General features: G+C 43.1%; 1 protein-coding gene and 1 long non-coding RNA gene across 5 annotated transcripts in view; both read left to right on the top strand.

Annotated features, from left to right (window-relative positions):
* PCSK5 (proprotein convertase subtilisin/kexin type 5) overlaps positions 1-20,597 on the top strand; it is a 1,700,773-nt gene that overhangs the window by 766,426 nt on the left and 913,750 nt on the right. The gene's annotated exons all lie outside the window — the stretch shown is intronic.
* On the top strand, positions 2,813-7,997 carry LOC144819579 (uncharacterized). The gene is made up of 3 exons (XR_013607451.1): positions 2,813-3,896; positions 3,977-4,748; positions 4,868-7,997. It is a non-coding gene; the product is annotated as an uncharacterized LOC144819579 (long non-coding RNA).

The raw sequence follows: 20,597 nt of genomic DNA on the forward strand, positions 1-20,597 counted from the left end.
TGAATGCTTGTATTTGTTCCCTCAGGGTGTATTTTGTTTCCCCGAACCTATCTGTCATGTTTGATATTATTTGTATGTCCATATCGGGCATATTATGGCAGGACAGAATGTTTCCGGTGCCTCATTGTGAAATGTTTTATAATCAAGAGATTACAACCTTTCCAGCATGGTTGCATATCGTGACTGTCTCTTATTCTTTCTGTTGCACTCAAAAACACCTATTTTGGTTCTCCAAAGTGGACAGTTCTTCCTTTTGATGCCATAAATATGACAACCCTATGCAAGTCCCACTTCACTGTAATACTAATGGAGGTGCCAATATTTTCTGTGAAATAGTAATATATTTCTTGGCTGATGGAGTCTCTAAATGTAGAGTCTTAGAGTGCTACTGATTGGAGACACCTTGTTTGGATATTCAATCTAGGCTTACTTCTACTACATCACTTTAATAGTGGGTGTGATCTGAAACTTTGTGAACTCGTGCATCTGCGGTAAATTTGTGTACATGCAATTCGTAAGTGGGTGACTAATATGAATATTCTCGAGCCTCTGGATGTTAAAGTTGCTTAGTGTCTACTAGGTCCCATGAAGTCATCCGTCTGTTCAATGCCTGTGATGTGCATACCACTGGAGCAACTGGCAATTTGATGGGGGTAGGGGGGGTGCGGATGGTGTAAGAACCATCTGTCCACATTGCATAAGTCATCAAAGTCACCCCAACTTAATTTTGCCACTTGTAACTAATTGGTCAATATCTGTGAGGAGCTGTAGTGAGCTGCATATACTTCGAGTTTATTTCTCTCAGTTTTCACTTAATGTTGCTATAGGAGTCTTGTTGTTGTTATTCAGCAGTAGTGTAGTAAGGAAAGTAGTTTGAAAAGTCCTTCCCCCTCTCAGATTCACTGTTCCACTTCTTGCAACCTTCGGTATGTTACAAGAAGATCCCTAACATATTTTATATTTTCTCCTTTAAACGCCTTATTTGACTGCCCTACAATTCTACTCCTGCTTTCACCCTGTTTTCCATCATGTCCTTCTTTAATATGTCTGTTGAAAACCCTAAGCTGTTTGGCACCCAAACTTACTCAAATTCGGCTTCTAAGCCTTGCACAAACATACACTTTCTTTAGCCGAAGTATATTTTTGAATAGTTCTTGAAACCAAGCACTTCGCCAGGCCTAACCTAGAGATAAATATGCTTTATTCAGGACGTAGTTATTTTTTCTCTCACAATGTCATACTTAGGAAAATTGAAAGCTTTGCAATACCCAAGTAGCAGCCCTCAATGTACTTAGAGCCCTATGGTCTATAATCTCATGTTCTGGAACTTCAGCTCTGGAGGGTTGCAGGTGCACTTCTTTTCCTTTTTAGGACTCGCCTAGACAGCTCATGTGCTGTGTCTTTGAGACATTTTGTCCACCATCAGTGGGCTTCCAGCTAACCCATTGCTTATCATTGGTTGGCTTCATTCTTACTCTGATATGCCTGCTTCTGTGTGGTTATGGGGGGGATGGCTTGACTTCCATTTCATCTACTGAACCTTACCATCGAGCAATGCCCAAGTATTTGTGTCCTTCCACTGCTTCTCTTGTGGGGGCTGCTTTTTTCTTAAGCTTTAAACAGTGCTTGCGAGTGCACATCACCCACGTCCAGAGTTATGGCTTCTTTTTCTTTTATTTCTTTATATCTGTGTTTTTCCTTGTTTTTAAACAGGTTTTCATGCAGTCAAGGGCCCCATATGTTTTCATGTTTGTGCTGTTTCATTTTTTAAATATAATTCTCTTTAATAGCATGCCAGATTTTTTAAACCGTTCTTGCGAGTGCATGTTTTTTTTTCACATTCACCCCCGTCCTGAGATTTATCAAATTAGTCTACATTATTTGTTTATTTTTTATTAGTATAACTTCCTTTTTATGTATAAGCCAGAGTCTTACTCTATACCACTCCATATTAGGCCACTCCTGCCATGCCACTTCACTCTACGCCCCTCTTCAGCACTCTAGTCTATGCCACTCCATTCCACTGTACACCGGCTATGCCACACCACTCTATGCCACGCTTTTCTACAATACTCTATACCACACCATTTCACGCCATTCCACTGTACTCCACTCTGTGCCTCTCAACTCTGTGTCTCTCCACTCTGCCACTCCATGCCACACCACCCTACCCCACTCTATCCCACTCCACTCTATGCCATGGACAGTCTGCTCTGTGCCAGTCGGCTCTGTTTTTTTTTCTGTAAACATTTGTGTCCCTGTCTGCCGCTTGCCTGTCTGCTCTGTGCCAGTCTTCTCTGTGCCAAGCTGCACTATGCAAAGGCACTCTATGCCACGCTACCCTGCGCCACTCCACTCTACACTACTTTAATCTGCCGCTTTACTCCACTTCACTGTATTCCACCCCATGCTCCCTGGTGTGTGGTGAAGGCAGGTGAATGCAGGTCTGCAAGGCATTAAGAGAGTGGGCATACTTGACGCACTGAAGTTTGGGGTTTATGGAGGGTTGACATGATTAACGCACTGGTATCTGAGGAATATGCGGGATCCAATTTTTTAAGATATAGGGCAAGTTTCTTCCATAGGCCATACATGCGTGTGCTTTTGTGTACTTTTTATACATAACGGTTACGCTTCTGATGGCACATAAAATGTTCCTCCATTTTTTTTAAGGGGACTTCTGTGGTGGATTTCCATTCCCGTAGAATTACTTTTGTTCCTAGAGCTAGCATTAGTTTGAGTAGAAGCGTGTCATGCATGGAAAGATTGATGTTAGGGTAGTGAGCCGCAAGGCTAAGTGTCGCTGTCAGAAGGGTTGGAGAGAATTGAATTTTAAAGATGTCTTGAGTGGTTTGTTGAGTTTTGAACCATAGCGGTTGAACCAGTTTACTTGTGAGGACATATGTCCAAGCGAGCTGGAGGATTCCACCCAGCACCAACATTTGTCAGATTGCAGGATCCCCAGTTTGTGTAGCCTGGATGAGCTCCAATAACGGGGCGACTGGTGTTCATGGGTAAAAGGGGCGTTGCTCTGCCTCCCTCGGGAAAGAGGCAAGAACAGGAAAATAAACACAGAGTAGCTGAAAAGAAATGACTTCTGTGAGGTGGTGTACTGAATCTCCGTGGTGAACTCTAGTGAACTTTGCAGATGTTCTACTGCACAATCCACAGCCGGGCGAGGATTTCTTCGACCTGCAAGTACAAGCTAAAGCAGATACATTGCATGCGAGGGAGTGCTGCTAAGTTAGAATGCCATGGATCCAGTTGCTTTTGGGCTGTATGATCACTGGCCCTAGGAGTAGTTACAAAACATCATGCACTTCAATGGCAGGGGGTGGGACAGGCCGATTATAAGGAAGGGAGTGGGTGGGAACAAATTGTTGATTACCACAGAGGGGCAGGCTGTAGGAGTGCAGGGGGGATGCTCTCCTGGTAGTAACATGTGTAGTACTACTTTTGGTTTCACTTTGAAAAAAACATTATGGAGCTGAGTTCTCTTGATCTCAACTCCATAGAGGCCCAAGAGAAGACCGCTGCGGACAACAATTGAACAAGTAGACTAGGATGGAAGTGTGCAGTTAAGCCTCTGAATCAGGGGCATCGTCACACCCACCCCACCCCCTCTCTGCTTTAGCAGATACAGAAAGAGTGGTGTCTTGATGGGCCTCTTCTGTCTGTAGCTTGGCAGACAAAGGTTTATGGATAGAAGGATGGATGAAATGGTGGATTAATAGATGCATGGATGAATAAGTGACGGGATGGATGGAAGAGTGAAATGGAGAGAGGATGTATGACAAAGGGAGGATGGATGGTTATGTGAATGGGTGAATGGATGGAGGAGTGAAAGGATGGATTGATGGATGGAAGAATGGGTGAAAGGATGAATGAGAAGAAGTGTAAAAGAATGGATGGAGTGAAAATATGGATGGATGAGCGAAAGGATGGATGAGTGAGAATGTATGTGAAGATGGATTAGTAAAACAATGGATGGATGAGTGAAAGGCAGGGTAGAGGGATTTCTGGATAAAAGGATAGATGGATGGCTCAGTGAAAGGGTAAATGGAGGGATGTATGAGTGGATGGATGGAAGGAACGATGGATGGATGAGGCGAAGGGTGGATGGATGGGTGTAAGGATGAATGGCTCAGTGAAAGGGTGGATAGATTGATGAGCCAAAGGGAGGATGATGGATGGAGTGAAAGGATGGATGGATGGAGTGAAGGGGTGAATGGAAAAAGCAAAAGGATAAATGGATGGATGATTGAAATGATGAATGCCATGATTGATGAAAGGGGAGTGGATAAGTGAAAAGATGGATGATTGAGGGTTGGATTGGTTTGATGGATGGGTGTCCCTGGACCAGTGGCGGCTCTCCTTTATGGGCTCCACCACTCCACCCCACCCTGCTTGTTTGGTGGTCCATTTTTATTGTATCAAGAGTGAATAATTATACTCTTGGTATAATAAATTAAAAATGCAGACCCGCTGCAGGACCAGCAACAAACTGAGGCAGCTAGTGACATTGACTGAACGATGACACAGGTGCATGAAGGTGCTTGTGCCATTATAGCACTGTGAGCGTATCTGTGTGAATGTGTGTAAGTTAAGGTGAGAGAGAATCAGTGAAGGAATGAGTATGAATGAGTGAAAATGAGTGACAGTAAGGATGAGTATGTGTGAGAATGAATGTGAGTGAGCAAGAGAGAATGACAGTGAGTGTAACTGAGTGTTACTGTTTGTGAGGCACAGTAAGACTGAGTAATTCAGAGTGAGGGGGACTGAGTGAGACAGAGTGGGTTAGAGTAGAATGAGTGATACTGCGTGAATTAGTGAGAGTGAGTGAGTCAAAATGAGACCGCAATCTTAGGGGGTTATTTTAAAGAGACCTGCACCGCCGGAACATGACTTTGTATGACCCTCCGGTGGAGCAGGCTACTCAATCATATCTGAGGCGATGCAAATCCACCCTGCATGGCTTTGCATGGCCTCATAGATAATGGAGTAAGACAAGGCAGTGCAAAGTGCTGCATGCCTTACTCTGTGTCACAGAGGGGTTCCATGGGCATTGAGTTAGGCTTCCCCATCAACACTCATGGATTTTTCCACTGCCCCAGATTTAGAAAGTCACATAAACCTGGGGCACACCGAAACCTTACGCCTTCCCAGAGTAGGCGTAACGAGGAATTATTTTTATATTTGTCCTAGTTTTTTTCCTCTTTCCATATGTGCTGCATTCTGCAGCACACAGAATGAGGATAATGCCTCCATGGAGTGTTTTTGTACAGGAGGATGTCCCAACCTTCACCAAAACAACCCTGCCAACAACGCAGAACAAGGGTGCCTGTGTTGGCGCTAGGCACCAAATTGTGCGCTGACGCTGGCTGATACAGTGAATTCCTGCCCTTTCGATTTGGCATAGGGCAGCGCAGCAAAAAGACTTGTGGCGCTGTCCTATGCCAAATCATTGTAAATGAGGCCCTCAGTGCAAGAGAGTGTGAGAGAACTCTTCAAAAAGAAGCTCATTGGAATTAGAACCAAGGATCGCGCCTACCACTTTTGAAGGTCATCCAACGCCACTGTCAAATAGGATTTATGTATCAACCAAAATCTGGATTGTGCGATTGCAGATGTAGTTTTAGCTAGGAAATTCGGTGATTAATCTATGTGCTCACGGAGTGTCATTGCCAGGCTTTGCCATGATTGAAACAATCATGGCAAACACTAAACTTTCTCTGGAACTTTTGTTCACAGAAATTCGGCTTTCTGGAATTATTCATGTGACCTTAGGAGCCATATTAAACAACTGGAGCAAAAAACAACCTCGTTTCTGCCCAGAGCTGTTCACAAGAAACAGAATATTGTTTTCAGTGCTTGTAAACTAAGTGCACGACAGAGGAATTCCGAGAAAAGAACTAGAATGTAAATGTTTTTTTAAGTGGCAAATGAGAATGTGTCTGTTGGAATAGTTTATGGGGGTTGAACATCCACAGCAGAAATCCTAATGTAACCTGCAGGTCACAGATGTGAATCCTGGCAGAGCAAGAGCACTTTAAATAAAATGTAATACCACCCGCCTGAATTTAAATTATTATATGCTCTTTAGAAGAATGAAACGCTGAACTGTCCACGCCTGCATTCGATTGTCTGACTAGCAGTTTACATGCATACATCTTCATCAGACCAGACCTGGCAAACCCACAGGGCTATCCTATCGAGAAAACAGTCTCAGAAAGAACACACGTTGAGACCGATTCTATACCTTACGTGTCTCTAATACAATTGTTTTTTTTTTCATTTTAAGTAGAGTAGAGTTTATTATTACAGATTGTAGAGGCGCTAGTTTCACCCTTTTAATGAGACTTAAGAGGGGGAAAAATTCCTGTTCGGGTTAAAAAGTGAGACTGCTGGTTATTCCTTCTAACTCACTGCATAGTCAGATGTTCTACGCTATCATCCTTGAACCCTCCCTGTATCTCTTCCCTAGCAAGCTATCTCGTATCTCCGCCTATCTTACCCTCCTCTTCCTCCTTTTGAAGTAGGTTTGAATCGCAGCTTCACTCACTCTCCTCGCAAACGTTCGATCCTCTTCCTATCTTGCCAGAATCTGATTGGTTCACAGTGACCCACAAATAACCCCAAAGCCAGGGAGACATTCTGGACTTCTCTGCAAATTTCTCAGAAAACAAGTGACTCAGACCTAGCAGTCAAGATTGTTGTTCTTAGTTCATCAGCTCATGTGATGGGTTTTCCTGAAATAAAAGGGAACACAGCTTGGTCGAGCATAAATAACCACCTCTGGGAACTTGGCACATCTTTGCAGTGTGTTAGCTTTCGTCTTGGCAGGAGAAGCCTGCCTGGTGGTGTCCTAGATAAATAAAAATGATTTGGTTGCCATTGTTTTGTAGTTGAATCCATTTGTAGTTGTCTTACACAGGTGAGCAAAAGTCTCAATAAGACATCCATTTGATGAAGTTGAAAGTTTACACGTTGCCGGTTGCTTACTAGTTCTCGTTATCAGGCTTTTTTAAGGTTGTGTACTGTCCCTGTGTGAAGGGGATGAACCTTAAAAAATTGATATGCAGTGATGGTACTGCAGTCCGTTCTCCTGTGTTCTGCAGCTCCAGGGAAGGCAGAGTAATTGTCCGTGCTACAGCTGTGCTTTCGCTAAGCGAGGCAGAGAGTCGGGTGGATCCAGGACAGAAGGCTGCAAATCGGACTGTCATCAGGGAGGCGGGTTGGCCCCTTAAACAGGACATGCAGCCGCGCACCAGGAGGTATGACGTGCCCCAGGGGCAGAGACACATCTGCCCGCATTCTAAAAAAAGAAGAAAAAAGCACTGATAAAGCCAAACTATTTGGCAATTTGGCACTTGTTTAGCGAAAAGGCATTCTTAACCATCGTTCAGCCACATAGGACAGTTACAGGGTAGTCAGCAACTGTCCTCAGTTTTTTAGGTCTCGCCTAGCGACGCACCGCATGCGTTGCTCACCTTGGCGACACCTATTGTCGTAAATTTTTGTTTGGAAGGGGGACAGGAGATGAGCCCGGACAGGCGATGTGCATGCACACCGTGTCTTACACCTTGTTCAATGCATGCTTCTGCCTGCCTGTCTCCCCCATAGATGAACCCTTTCTGCCTCTCAATGCACATTGTCTGTCTTTTTAGAGGTCGTCTCTCTTCTATCAAAGCTTACATTACCAGTTTCTTATCCATCCCCGTCTGTCTCCAGTTCCTGTCTCCTCTTCAGCCATTATTTCGTCAGTCCTTGCCTCTCTCCGTTGCCTGCCTCCTTCTCTCATTCTGTGTCCACCGGGCGCCCGCACCTTGCACCCGCCCGGTCCAGGCCCAAGGCCTCGGCTCTGCGTGTTCTGTTTATGCGTGCAAGCCCGCAAAGCACCTGGAAGCGGCTCTATGTGGACACATGGACACCCTTCCCACTTTCTCTTCTGTCAGTCCCCAATCTCTTCACCAGTGCTCTGTACCTCTCCACCCTGCGCCTCTGTACCTCTCCACGAAGCCCCAGCGCCTCTGTACCTCTCCACGAAGCCCCAGCGCCTCGGTACCTCTCCACCCAGCACCTCTGTACCTCTCCACCCAGCACCTCTGTACCTCTCCACCCAGCGCTTCTGCACTTCTCTACCCAGCGCTTCTGCACTTCTCTACCCAGCGCTTCTGCACTTCTCTACCCAGCGCTTCTGCACTTCTCAACCCAGCGCTTCTGCACTTCTCTAACCAGTGTTTCTGCACCTCTCACCCAGCGCTCTGTACCTCTCCACCCAGCGCTTCTGTACCTCTCTACCCAGTGCCCTGTACCTCTCTACCCAGTGCCCTGTACCTCTCTACCCAGTGCCCTGTACCTCTCTACCCAGTGCCCTGTACCTCTCTACCCAGTGCCCTGTACCTCTCTACCCAGTGCCCTGTACCTCTCTACCCAGTGCCCTGTACCTCTCTACCCAGTGCCCTGTACCTCTCTACCCAGTGCCCTGTACCTCTCTACCCAGTGCCCTGTACCTCTCTACCCAGTGCCCTGTACCTCTCTACCCAGTGCCCTGTACCTCTCTACCCAGTGCCCTGTACCTCTCTACCCAGCGCTCTGTACCCTCTCCACCCAGCGCTTCTGTACCCTCTCCACCCAGCGCTTCTGTACCTCTCCACCCAGCACCAGCGCCTCTGTACCTCTCCACCCAGCGCCTCTGTACCTCTCCACCCAGCGCCTCTGTACCTCTCCACCCAGCACTCTGTACCTTTCATCCCAGGGCCACAGTACCTCTATTCCAGGGCCACAGTACCTCTATTCCAGGGCCACAGTACCTCTCCACCCAGTGCCTCTGTACCTCTCCTGCACTTTGCCTCTGCCTTTCTCTACCATTTGCATCTCTCCCACCCCCAAAAGCTACCTCCTTTCCTCCACTGCCCTGCTACTCAGTCATCTGCGGTGACACCCTCTCAAGCACCTGTCCCCGGACCCATAAATGACTCTCCCATCCAGGATGGGAAGTGATGTCAGCATCAGAATACTTTGTTGTGTCAGCACCTTGAATAGAGATCGTACAATATTACGCATTTTATAACCGACCACAATAAGTTGCATGCCTCTCCGCTGCCCAAACGTCCAATCGTAACTATAAACAACCAGTGGTAAAGGGCAACGCTTCATCCCCGACGAATCGGCAACTGGCCGGAGAGTTAGTTACAATAAGACCGCAGAGACGCCATACAAGATCATCTAGGAAGTAATGCTTTAGGAACTCAGTGCTACCAAGGTCCTCTGGTGATGCTTCTGGACAGGAGCGCTGCACCATCAGCAGCAAGCATTTGCAATGCAATAGGTCTCGCATTTACGTGAGTTTAAGCTATTGGCATTGTAAATGACAATGCCTTTTATTTAAGTTTTAAAAACCAAAACATAAATAAAACACATTGTCATTTACAATGCCAAGAGCTCAAACTCATGTAAGTGTGAGACCTATTGCATTGCAAATGCTTGTCTTTCTTTGAAAGCATGAAAGAAAGCCTACGTTGATCCATCCGGGAATCGAACTCAGGACCTGGATGTCACACAGATGTTAGCTGCAAACATTTATCTGACTTGCTTATATTGCAAACTATATACAGTGTTAGAAATGGGAAAAAAGAAGTGCCGGTATTCACTGATTAGACTGGGTGGGCCTTTGACGAGTAATAAGAGGCGTGTCTGGGGACGTGGCTATGAGCCAGGCATTCAACAATATCGTTTTCTTTGCATCAGTCAGAGACTGGTGATCGTTGAACCATAGAACCATCACATAGCACAACAAAAAGTTAAAGATGAAACATTGCTCGGAGGCTGCAGTCACGTGGATAGTTGTAAATTGTCACCAGGAGACACATTCTAATCCCCTCCTCCATCTAAAATTGAGCGAAAGCGGGAGTAAGTGCCTGTGTGTCTCTTCCAGTTATGTCACTATATCTGGGCCTGTGACAGCAGGGATAGACACATACACATACAGTCAAGAACACTCATATCGGCACTTGAGGCAACCTCCCCATATATATATATATGTATATGTATATATATATATATATATATATATATATATATATATATATATATATATATATATATATATATATATATATATATATATATGTTTTTTAAATAAATGTGACTGCGGACCCTTTTATGTATGCTGTGCCTCAACTCACCACCTTCTGACTCAGCCAGGCCGCAGAACACTAATCTCCCAACTCCTACATTTGGATTTTGTGTGTGCTGTGAGACATAGCAGGCATCAGCCTCTGTCATATGTGCAGGACCTAATTTTTGGCAATTTGATATTGCACATATTTGGCCCAAGAGCATCACAGCACTTTACAAGGCAAACATAAGTTTTATATAAAAGCATACTTTTTAAAAACACTGTGGTTAAGTGAATTTCCAAGAATCGCAGGATGATGAGCTGACGCCGGGATTCGAAACTGGTTCCCCAGGCCCACAGTTGGCAGCTCTGCCCATATCTTCATTCTTGTTGTGATGCAACTAAAACGTAACACTGCAGTAGCAACCCAGCGCCAGAAAGCACTGGCTGTTGCCTCCCAGAGCGACACCGTCACACTCCGTCTGAAAGGCTTATTTTCAGCAGCTTTTGTGCTGCACATACCCATACTTCGGAGCATGAGCCCTGCTGCTACTAGGAGTACCAGTACTCTCCTTCTTAAAAAGAAGTTCAGTTGCGGTAAGGAGGGGGAGACAACTGAGACTTGCTGGCACTCAGTGCTGGATAGTACTGGCCCTTTTAAAGCACTGACTATATACCAGTGAATGTATATAGTTAATGCTCCTGCTCATATACAAAATTGTTTGTCATCTAAACCAGCGCTTCCCAAACTTTTTAGAACCACAGCCCAATTTTTAGAACATCACATTTTCGTGAACCACCTACCTCTAACGGACATGAGTTGGGCAATTTTTTAAAATAACTAAAGCATCATGTCACTGTCATTTACAGAATGTTCATTTTTCATTGAAATGGGCACTAAATTTGCACAGACATGCAGTTTTACTGATGTAAGCCTACTGCACACAAACGATAATGTAGAAAATTGGATTCCGTTAATATTTATCATTTGTGCATCACCAAGTGAAGTGTCTAGATTGGTTTTGATAGTATTAAAATCTTTGATTTCATCACATTTTAGAAATGCCAAAAAGTTCTTGATTTTTGCTTTCCTTACTGCTAAATGTGTACAGTATGTTAACATGTATTTACATTTTTTTTTGTTACAAAACATGACATCCTACAGACTTTTCTTGTATACTCTGTGGTATTTGCATTTTCTATGCTTGTTATTTCTCCCCTGTTCCCATCTTCATTACTGTTCTGTGAATTGTATAATGTAGGTTCCAATTCCTCCCGGAACCTTGTGTCTGCTGCCAAGCAATTGAGTCAGTTGCTCTGCTTCTCATTGCTGGCCAGTTGCGCCTTGTTTCTGTGCTGCTCTTCTGGAATAAATACTTTAAAACCACTTGGATTGTTTTACTTTTTAACATATTCCCTGTACCCCAGCCTGATTATCACTTAAATCACTAAGTTTTAAATGTGTCAACACCAATTCCCATGTTTAAAAAATATAAGCAGCAATTTTTCACAAGACATTTGCTAACCTATGTCTTTGGCAAAAAGAACAGATGATGGCCAGAATGCTGAACAGTGCAAACATTCACCCCCAGTCAACAGATCTGGGTTTAATCCATCTTTTTTTTGCCCACTACACCCCCCCAGTTTGGACCCAGACAAATCAGTCTTGACCCTGCTCCTCATGGAACAGTCCATACTGAACTGCCAAGCCCGGTCCTCCCTGGATCTGAAAGAAGTATCCTGAGACTGCATCTGAGGTATTACCCCTCAGCAGCCAGGCTAGTTTGAATCCAGTGGCGCAGTGAGCACGAGCCCCACGTCTGGGCATACCCATGCCACTTAGGGCGACAAATGCAAAATGAACAGATGACCTCTGTCTTTGCAGCACAGCAAATGTGAACAGATGTATTTAGAATTTAAGGACTTGCGACCCACCAAAAGTGTCTTGTCACTGGCCCATGGCTCGGGAAGCACTGATTTAAACCATTGCTCAAAATTCCCTTTAGCACAGGCTTGCACCTCAATGAATTTGAAAGCTAGCCAGTAAAATAGTCTCTTGATGCACTCAAACTAAATGACTTGCAAAATGAGACACGAAATGTATATAAGGCTTGAGATGGTGCTGCTGGGGTTCAAACATTTGAATGGCTGGTAACACATTGTAAGCATGCTCTCAACTCGTTGAACACAATCTAGGCAAATAATAAACTCTGCAATTCTAACTAAACTTCTGTACAGCTTGCAATACATTAAAATGGTTGTCACAGAGTTTAACGGGCCAACTCACCATTTCAAGATGCCGGTCATTATGAACTAGAGGCTGTTTTTGTTAGTGTGGTGACAGTCTTGTAAGTTTAGCGATACTGTGAACAGCGTAGAGCAGGCAAAAATCCCGAGCATTGAAGGTGTTTATTTCAGAAATGGGGCATTGCCCAAAATCATCCTACATTACTGTTCCTCGCCAGAGATTGACATGCTGGGGAGACAGGCATAGGAAGAAAGTCAGGTGAAATGGAATATAAGATGTGGGCAAAGATATCTGCACTGCAGAGAAGTCAATGCCAAGGAGGAAAACATTGACTTGTGTAGACATTTCATTGGGGGAGAGAACACTGTGGGACCCGAGCCTGAAGTGGAAGATAAGAAGGTCCTGTATCCTGACAAAATTGTGTAAATCAGGTAGTGAACAATGCGTATTGCTTATGTTGAAACCTGGCAGGCATTGGAGGCAGGGCAGAAGGGCAAAAATAACCAGCATCAGGGCGGAGAAAAGAATAAAAGCAAGTGGAAGGAATGGAGCACTTTGGGAGTGGTAAGCAGTGCCAGTGGATCTATAAAAAGTGATGCATCCCATTCCAAAAGTGAGGTTTACATTGCATAAAACAAACAAATGTCATTCTGCACTGTGATGCATTGCAGTGATGGCAATTGCAGGACCGTTCTGTGGGAATTATAGTGCCTCAGATCTCGTCTGTGCCTATGGGCCTGTTTTGTGATAAACCACTGAAATCTACCTCCAGCATTTCGTGGCCTGTCCTCCAGATGCCTAGTTTTGCCTAAGTGAAGAAAGGTGCAGGCAGTTTATTTTGAAAAGATTACCAGAAAAGATGCCGTAGAAGTAATCTTAAATGCTGAAATGTCCTACAACGAAAACACCATTTAATTCAAAGATACAGATGACAAATATCCAAAGCAGAACTGTTGATCCTAATGTTTTTAATACAAGTAAAATCATATTGACTTTGGGTGGTTCCATTTATTTTATCTAAACCTTGTTTTCGGTAGTAAACCACTGATCAGGCACAACCCTAAAATCTCGGACAATAACTCTTTTGCATTAGAAAATAAACTGCGAGCCTTGATGTCCTCGCTGGGAGCTTTTGTGACAGACATCCCCAAAAATAATACCACTTCCCCCCCTCCACCCCTCACCCACCCCCTCCAATTAAAAAGCACCTGTAACCACAATGTGTACAGAATGGTTGCCAAGTGTCTACATCCTCAGATAATGAGACTAGATTCAGAAGAATTTTCAACTGAAAGTGAGTGAGTCTTGATAGTATGTTTTCCCTGTGCTTTTTGGCATTCTTTCCAGACATTTAATTATAGAAATAAAAGCCTCCTTTTGGAATTGCTCAGTGCCAGCCAATCCAAGTTAGTTTATTTATTTTGAAGGTTTTATAGAGCGCGAACCAGACCCTTGCGGATATCAGAGCGCTTTACAAACAGTGATGAAAAATGATACAACAAAATAGAGACAAGACGACCAAGTATCCATGACATAATGTGTAAAGTAAATAAACAAAGGAGGTAGATCAAATATAAGGAACAAGTTGTGCAAAGTAAAACCAAGAAAAGGATGCGGAACGAGAAAGCAACTGAGCGGCCTAGATTGTCTGTTTGTACCCATGTTATAAAAGAACTAACAGTAGAGGTACTAGTGAGGTCATAGGTAATGATCATGTGAATTTTTCCATGAGAATCGCCTTTACTTCCTTTTTGAAAAATGCAGTAGATGTGATAAGTCTGGTTTCTGGGGGGTAGTGCGTTCCAGTTCCTAGGAGCCCTGAGAATGACCTTTATACGTTTTCGTCTTATTGAATCTGTGTTGCTTCAGTAATAGGTTTTCTGCACTTCTTGTGGATCTATTACCCCCAGAGATGATCAGTTTCTGAGTGAGATAGCTGGGTGTCTTATGGTGAATGGCTTTGTGAGTCATGCAGGCACTTTTTAGGTGAATTCTGGCTTCCCATGGTAGCCAGTTCAAGGCTTTTAAGTCAGGGGAGATGTGGGACCTTTATTCGAGCCCGTGATGAGTCTGGCTGTAGCATTGATGGAGGCTCTTAGTGGTGCTGTTGTCGCTTTGTGGAGGCCACAAAGAAAGACGCTTCCATAATCCACCCTGGGGATAACTAGAGCTTGAACTGCCGTCTTCAAACCATTGATTGGAAGGAAGGGTTTCCGCTTCCTTAGTATATTAATCTGGTAATTTGCTCCCTTTGTTGCATTGCTAATATTTTTATGCATGTTGAGGTTGCACTCAAGGGCTATACCCAGTGATTTTGCTGAGTCAATGATGGTTGGTTGAACGTTGAATGCCGTAAGGTGTTTGAGCCAGTCATGCAAGAGGGGTATTTTGGCGGGTGGAGCTATTAGTAGGAATTCAGTTTTTAGTGCGTTTAGCTTGAGATGGCTCTCAGCTAACCATGACTATGTGTTTGAAAGCATTTTGTTGAGCAATTTGATGTCTTCTGGAGTGTGCATCTTAAGTTAAAGTTGTGTATCATCTGCGTACATGTGAAATTGGATGTCGGATGCTTGCAACAGGACAGTAAGTGGTTCCATAAATAAATTAAACAGTGTTGGGGATAATGCCGACCCTTGTGGGACTCCCAAAGGTACTGACACAGATTTGGACAGGGAGTTGTTGACCTTGAATTTTTGAGGCCGGTTTTGAAGAAAGGAGTTAAACCAATCTAGCACTGACCCTGATAGGCCCATTCTGAGATTCAGTAATCGTCGTCAATAATGTGTCATAGCTGGTTCAGTACTGTGCCCTGCTCTGAAGCCAGATTGGTGATTGTCAAGAAGGTCAAAGTGGTCAATGTGTTTTGTCAGTTGGTGGAGTACACATTTTTCCAAGAGTTTGGCTAGGGTAGGGCTATTGGAAATAGGGCGATAGTTGGTAAGGTCCATAGGGTCAGCTGTGGGTTTTTTGAGGATGGGTGAAACTTGTCTCACTTTGAGGATGTCAGGGATACAGCCTTGAAGAAGTGAACTATTGATGTACTTGGTCCAGAGAGGCAGAATCAAAGGGGTTAGATCTTTAACTGCCTTAGCGGGGAGAGGATCGGTGGTGTGATTGGCTGGCTTGAGGGTGTTAATAATCTTACCTATTGCTTCTTCAGTGTAGGAATAGAAGGAAGACCAGGCTGCGTTGTTTTTTAGTTCAAGTTTTGGGGTGGCTTGTTTTGGCGACGTTGGAAGAGTGGGAGGTGTTTTTGTGTGAGAGCTTGACTGTAAGACTGTAAGGTCATTGAGGAGATCTTTCTTGATATTTTCGGTCTTTAGATTAAAGAAGGTAGAGAATTCGTCACACGTGGGTTGAGTACGAGCGATGTGTTGTAGTCGTTGAGGTTCATCCTTAGATTGGGATTTGATTAATTCAAAAAGTTTTTGGGGACGATTTCTTGCTTGGTCTAGTTGGTGGGTTGAAAAGTCTGCTTCAGTGCGTGTGATCTTTCTATAGTAAGCATTTCTCTTATTCCTTAAAATTTTGAGGTGCTTGGTAGATGGGATTGATCTCCAATTGCGTTGAGAAGTTCTAAGAGCGCGTCTATCATCGTTCAGCAGGTCATTGTACCAAGGTTTAGAGTCTTTCGAGGAAACTCTCTTGAGTTGCAGAGGAGCAACCTCATTGATAACCGAGGTCATAGAGTTAAGGTAGTGGTTGGTGAGGTCATGTACGTTGGAGAGGTCGGTCGGAGGCTGGAGCATTAAAGTGTTGGGGTTGAGTTTTTTCAAGTCTCTTTTCCATATCTTCGGTTTAGTGGATTGGGCTGTGTTGAGTTTCACTGTTTCCCTGATAAAGAAGGTGATGATATGCTGGTCTGGCCAATCACAGGGTAGGATTGAGTCAAGCTGAGTGGAGTTATTTTTGGAGATTATTAAATCCAGGGTTGCACCTTTGTTGTGTGTGGGGCTGTTGCAAATTTGGGTGAAGTCGAGCGCACCAATGAAGTTTTTGAGACTGTTGACCATTGAGTTGTTGAGGTCGTTCCAATGGAGATTGAAGTCGCCTAGCAATATTTGAGTGTTTTGACGTCTGGTGGTCGTTCATCCTTCAAATGAATGATGTCGCCAGTGACGTAGTTTTTTTTAATCAACAGATTGTTAAATACTAAGCGTTGATTTTTCACTCGATCGACGGCACGCCATATCCCGGCACGGCCGCAGAAACCATCTCCACCTCGGGGCAGCTCTCCTTATCAGTTGTACCTCTGGGACCATCATACCCAGACGTATTATCAGCCGGCTCCAGTAGCGTCTATCCAGCAAATATTACAGATATTTATCTGTTTGTGCAGAACTACCGACTACAAATGCATCTAGAAATATCATTGAACTACCATTTATCTTCATGCCCTCTTAATTGAGTATCGGCACTTGAACGCATTTTAAAAGATACTTTGCTGATATACCAAGGAAATCCCATTTGTCCATACGCCCCATTTGTTTATGCCACTTCAAGTACAGGAATCATTTCCATATTTCACAGGTACATTGCTACTGTGTCATCTATCTGAAGATAACATCCCTCGGTTGCCTTTGTGTAATTGTAACTTGCGGCTCCTGAAGAAGGCGTTTTCGCCGAAACGCGCGTCGAGTAATTTTGCTGCATTTTTTTATTGTAGACACTGTATAGTTTTGTTGGTTTCTTTTTAACTTACAAAGAGTGTATATTGTGTCATTTTATGTGATTGCTTGTCATATAACTTGAACACTTTGTTCTCTATATGATTTTTAACGTGTCAATTAAAATCATGATCAATTTTTATTAATGTTCTCTTTTGATTGTTTGCCTATTCCTAGTCTCACTTGGTCCAATTATCTGTGTTCTGCCACTTAGATTGCCTAGGAAGTTTTTGTACACACATAAATACTAAGCTATACACCTATGAACAGTACCCATCATTCAATTCTGACATGTTGTTGCTGTCTGGGGGGGGAAGGATTCTGAAATATATTTTCACTTCTTCTTTAGACAATTGTTTTAAGTTGGAAACATATTGGGCAACTTATGCATGACACAGTCTATGATTCAGCCCGATTATTTATTGTTTGCTGGATTTTTCAGCTATTTTCAGCTATTATTTGGACCAAATCGTGCCTCAGTACATACATTCCAGATGCAGGGGATTGGCCAAATGGGCATGCACATCAACAGATTGTATATCCTTCGTAGGGCCACATCACAGTGGAAAGGATATGCCTTACTCTTCCAACTCTACTACCCATGAATTCTTCTATGCTTTCTAAATTTGCTCCTGCAAACACTTTGCATGATGAATTTGTTTCAGAACAAAATATTTTGATTGAAAGTGTGAGTCACCTTTTGTGTCTGAAGTTGGTGTTTGCCAATTGTACTGGTCAGACATGGAGTGCTTCATGTCGGGGGGGGGGTCTTACTTTTAGAATTGGTAGAATTCAGTATGGGCACAAAGCTTGCTACGTGGTATATCTCTTTACTATTAATCATCAATTTCTCTGCAGAATTCCAGTTTCTCCATGCCAGCACCTTTTCTACTTCATCTGCTTTTGTTTTGCATATATGTTATTCGCAGGCTTACATTTGTGGCACCATGACTCGTGGTCTAAATACTCTTTTGGTTAGATGGATGCCTGTAGATGAGAAAGGAAATGAAACTTGTATGAGACGTAATGAAGATAATTGGAAAATCTTTCCCTGTTCTTACAAGTTGATTCTAAAACGAATCCCCCACAATTGCCTGGCTTTGGTATAACAACGTTATAATGTTTTCAATCCTTTACTGGATCCTGACACAGTTGACAACAGTGTCCCATCTTACTCAATCAAAATGCCTCCTCTGCACCTAGCAAGATGTCGATATTGGGTTAATTATTATGCATCACTTGTCAAGTAGATGCTCTACCGCTCATATTTGCTAGAAATACTACTTGCATATTGGCTTGTTTATTACTTTCCGAGGCCTATTTAGAAATAAATATTTTATTGTTCTCCATCTTGTTTGTTCTTACCACCTGGAGCATGTATCCTCTCACAAAAAGTTTGCTTTCTGTTCTTAGCTGCACTGCTGGCTCTGCTAACCAGGAGCTATTTCCTTGCAGTCTTTTTCCATATATTGGGACTTGGCTTTACCAGGTAGGTTTGTCAGAAGTCCTAGAGCCATCCTTCACCTTTGTGAAGAATGGCTTTGTGTGAGAAATTGATTTTTCCTCATGAAATGCGCTATTATTGCACACATATTCACCACTCTATTGATTCCAAATCTTTGGCAGTATAATATATTGCATCCAGTATAATATATTGCATCTACTAAGAATGCATCTAATAAAAACTATAACAATCACAACCATGAGCGGAAAAACAAGTATGACCTAGCCAGCTTTTTTAGTAATCAGATACATTATAAGATTGCAATCGAACAGTTCCCAGTAGAACTTTTAGCTGTTTCCAATGCCAGTTTTGGTTGCTATTATTGCCAGTCCATCAGTAGGAAGAAATGAGATATTGTAGTTGATTGAATTTGTGAAAATGTGGGTTTTCCCTTCCAACTTAACTTTTATAGTCAGTAGAGACAAAGGACCGATTTCACTGCCATAATGTTAGAAGAGGGTGAATTATTTTCTGGCTTTTAAAGTTTGTATGTCATACTCCATGGGTTGCTACTGTAGTGAAGGAGAGATCACTCTTTCATTGTGGCAATCAGGCAAGCATCAGGGCAGGCTATAAGAATTGGTTAGTCCCTTGGAACTTCACGTGGATTTTACACTTCGAGATGTAGAAGTTTGGAAAGAAATGATTAAAGAAGTATATTGATAATTTCAGATCCCAGTATAATGCACAGCAGTGATGTTATTGTTTCTCCTACTGCTATTTTTTTGATTTTGAAGAGAGGGACAAAGACGTGGCTTATCTGGTCTTCTTTGAGACTTATCCTGCTTTATTTTACGTGATTTTTGACTAGTTCTAGAAGTTGAAACCTTTATAATAGCAACATTGTTTCATCTGGAGCTAAGCAACTTATTATTTGACCTAATTATGGCAATCTTTCCTAAGATATGAACGGAAACATTTATCAAACACAGATTGAGCATATTGTCACCCACATGCATTTTTACAGTCCTCTAATATAAAAATAAAATGTTTCACATGCTAAATTGACGTATCAGGAATTTAACCTATTACTTCAGTATGCACATAGATCTCAGTATTCCACAGGAAAGTCCATGTTACAAGGTGAATACTGCTCAGGTGTCCATTAAGCCACATTCTCCACTCTGAGCAGTGGGTGAAGTAACTCCCAGCTGTTTTTTCATCTCTACCCCCGTTGTGGGACCTCACTAATGTTTCAAACCTGGATTCTGTCTTAATAATCATGTCTATTTGTGTAAAAGGGCATATTTCTTCACCCTGCACAGATATACTGGCAACCTGAGTGTTACTTGACACATTACAGACGGGTTAGCATTTTCCCTTGGTGCATATTGTTTGAAGTGCGCAGAAAGGCAATGTTCAACACTGTTGATTAGGAAAGTAGAACATTTAGCATTTTCTTCTGTTTGCTCTGATTTTCTTTTCTATTGATCTTAATACAATTAAGTAAGGCCAAGTCTACAGGCAGAACAGTGCAAATTCAACCAGCATGGCATTTTGTTCAGCATACCGCAGTTGTCTCTCATTCAGATAAAATTGCACTTCTTTTAGTCCATCATAGTGTTTATTACACGTATATAGGCTGGTGCTGTCCAGCACCATTAGTTGATAAGTTAACTGAACACAATGCCATGTTGGTTGAATTTACACTGTTCTGCCTTTCAAATAACATCTTTGTATTTGGAGAGAGTTTTTTTTAAACAGATCTGTGGTACGGCGATGGGCACCTGCTTCACCCCCAGCTATGCAAACTTGTTCCTAGGCTGGTGGGAGGAGCAGGTGTCCAGAACCTGTGAGAGAGGGCAAAGTAAAGGTTGTGCTGTTGTGCGGCATCGATATATAGATGTCCTTTTTATTGTGTGGGAGGGCATGAGTGAATCAGGTTTAGAGTACATTGACATGTTAAATGATAACATTGTCAACTTGCACTTTTCAGGAACAGTAAGTCCAGTGGCAGTGGATTATCTGGACCTGAAGGGTATTGTGTCTTAGTACAGCATTATACCATAAGACAACAGCGGGCAACGAAACCCTTTTTGCAACCAGTAATCATCCTCC

This window comes from Lissotriton helveticus, chromosome 2_1 (assembly GCF_964261635.1).
Source record: "Lissotriton helveticus chromosome 2_1, aLisHel1.1, whole genome shotgun sequence".
Classification (NCBI taxonomy): domain Eukaryota; kingdom Metazoa; phylum Chordata; class Amphibia; order Caudata; family Salamandridae; genus Lissotriton; species Lissotriton helveticus.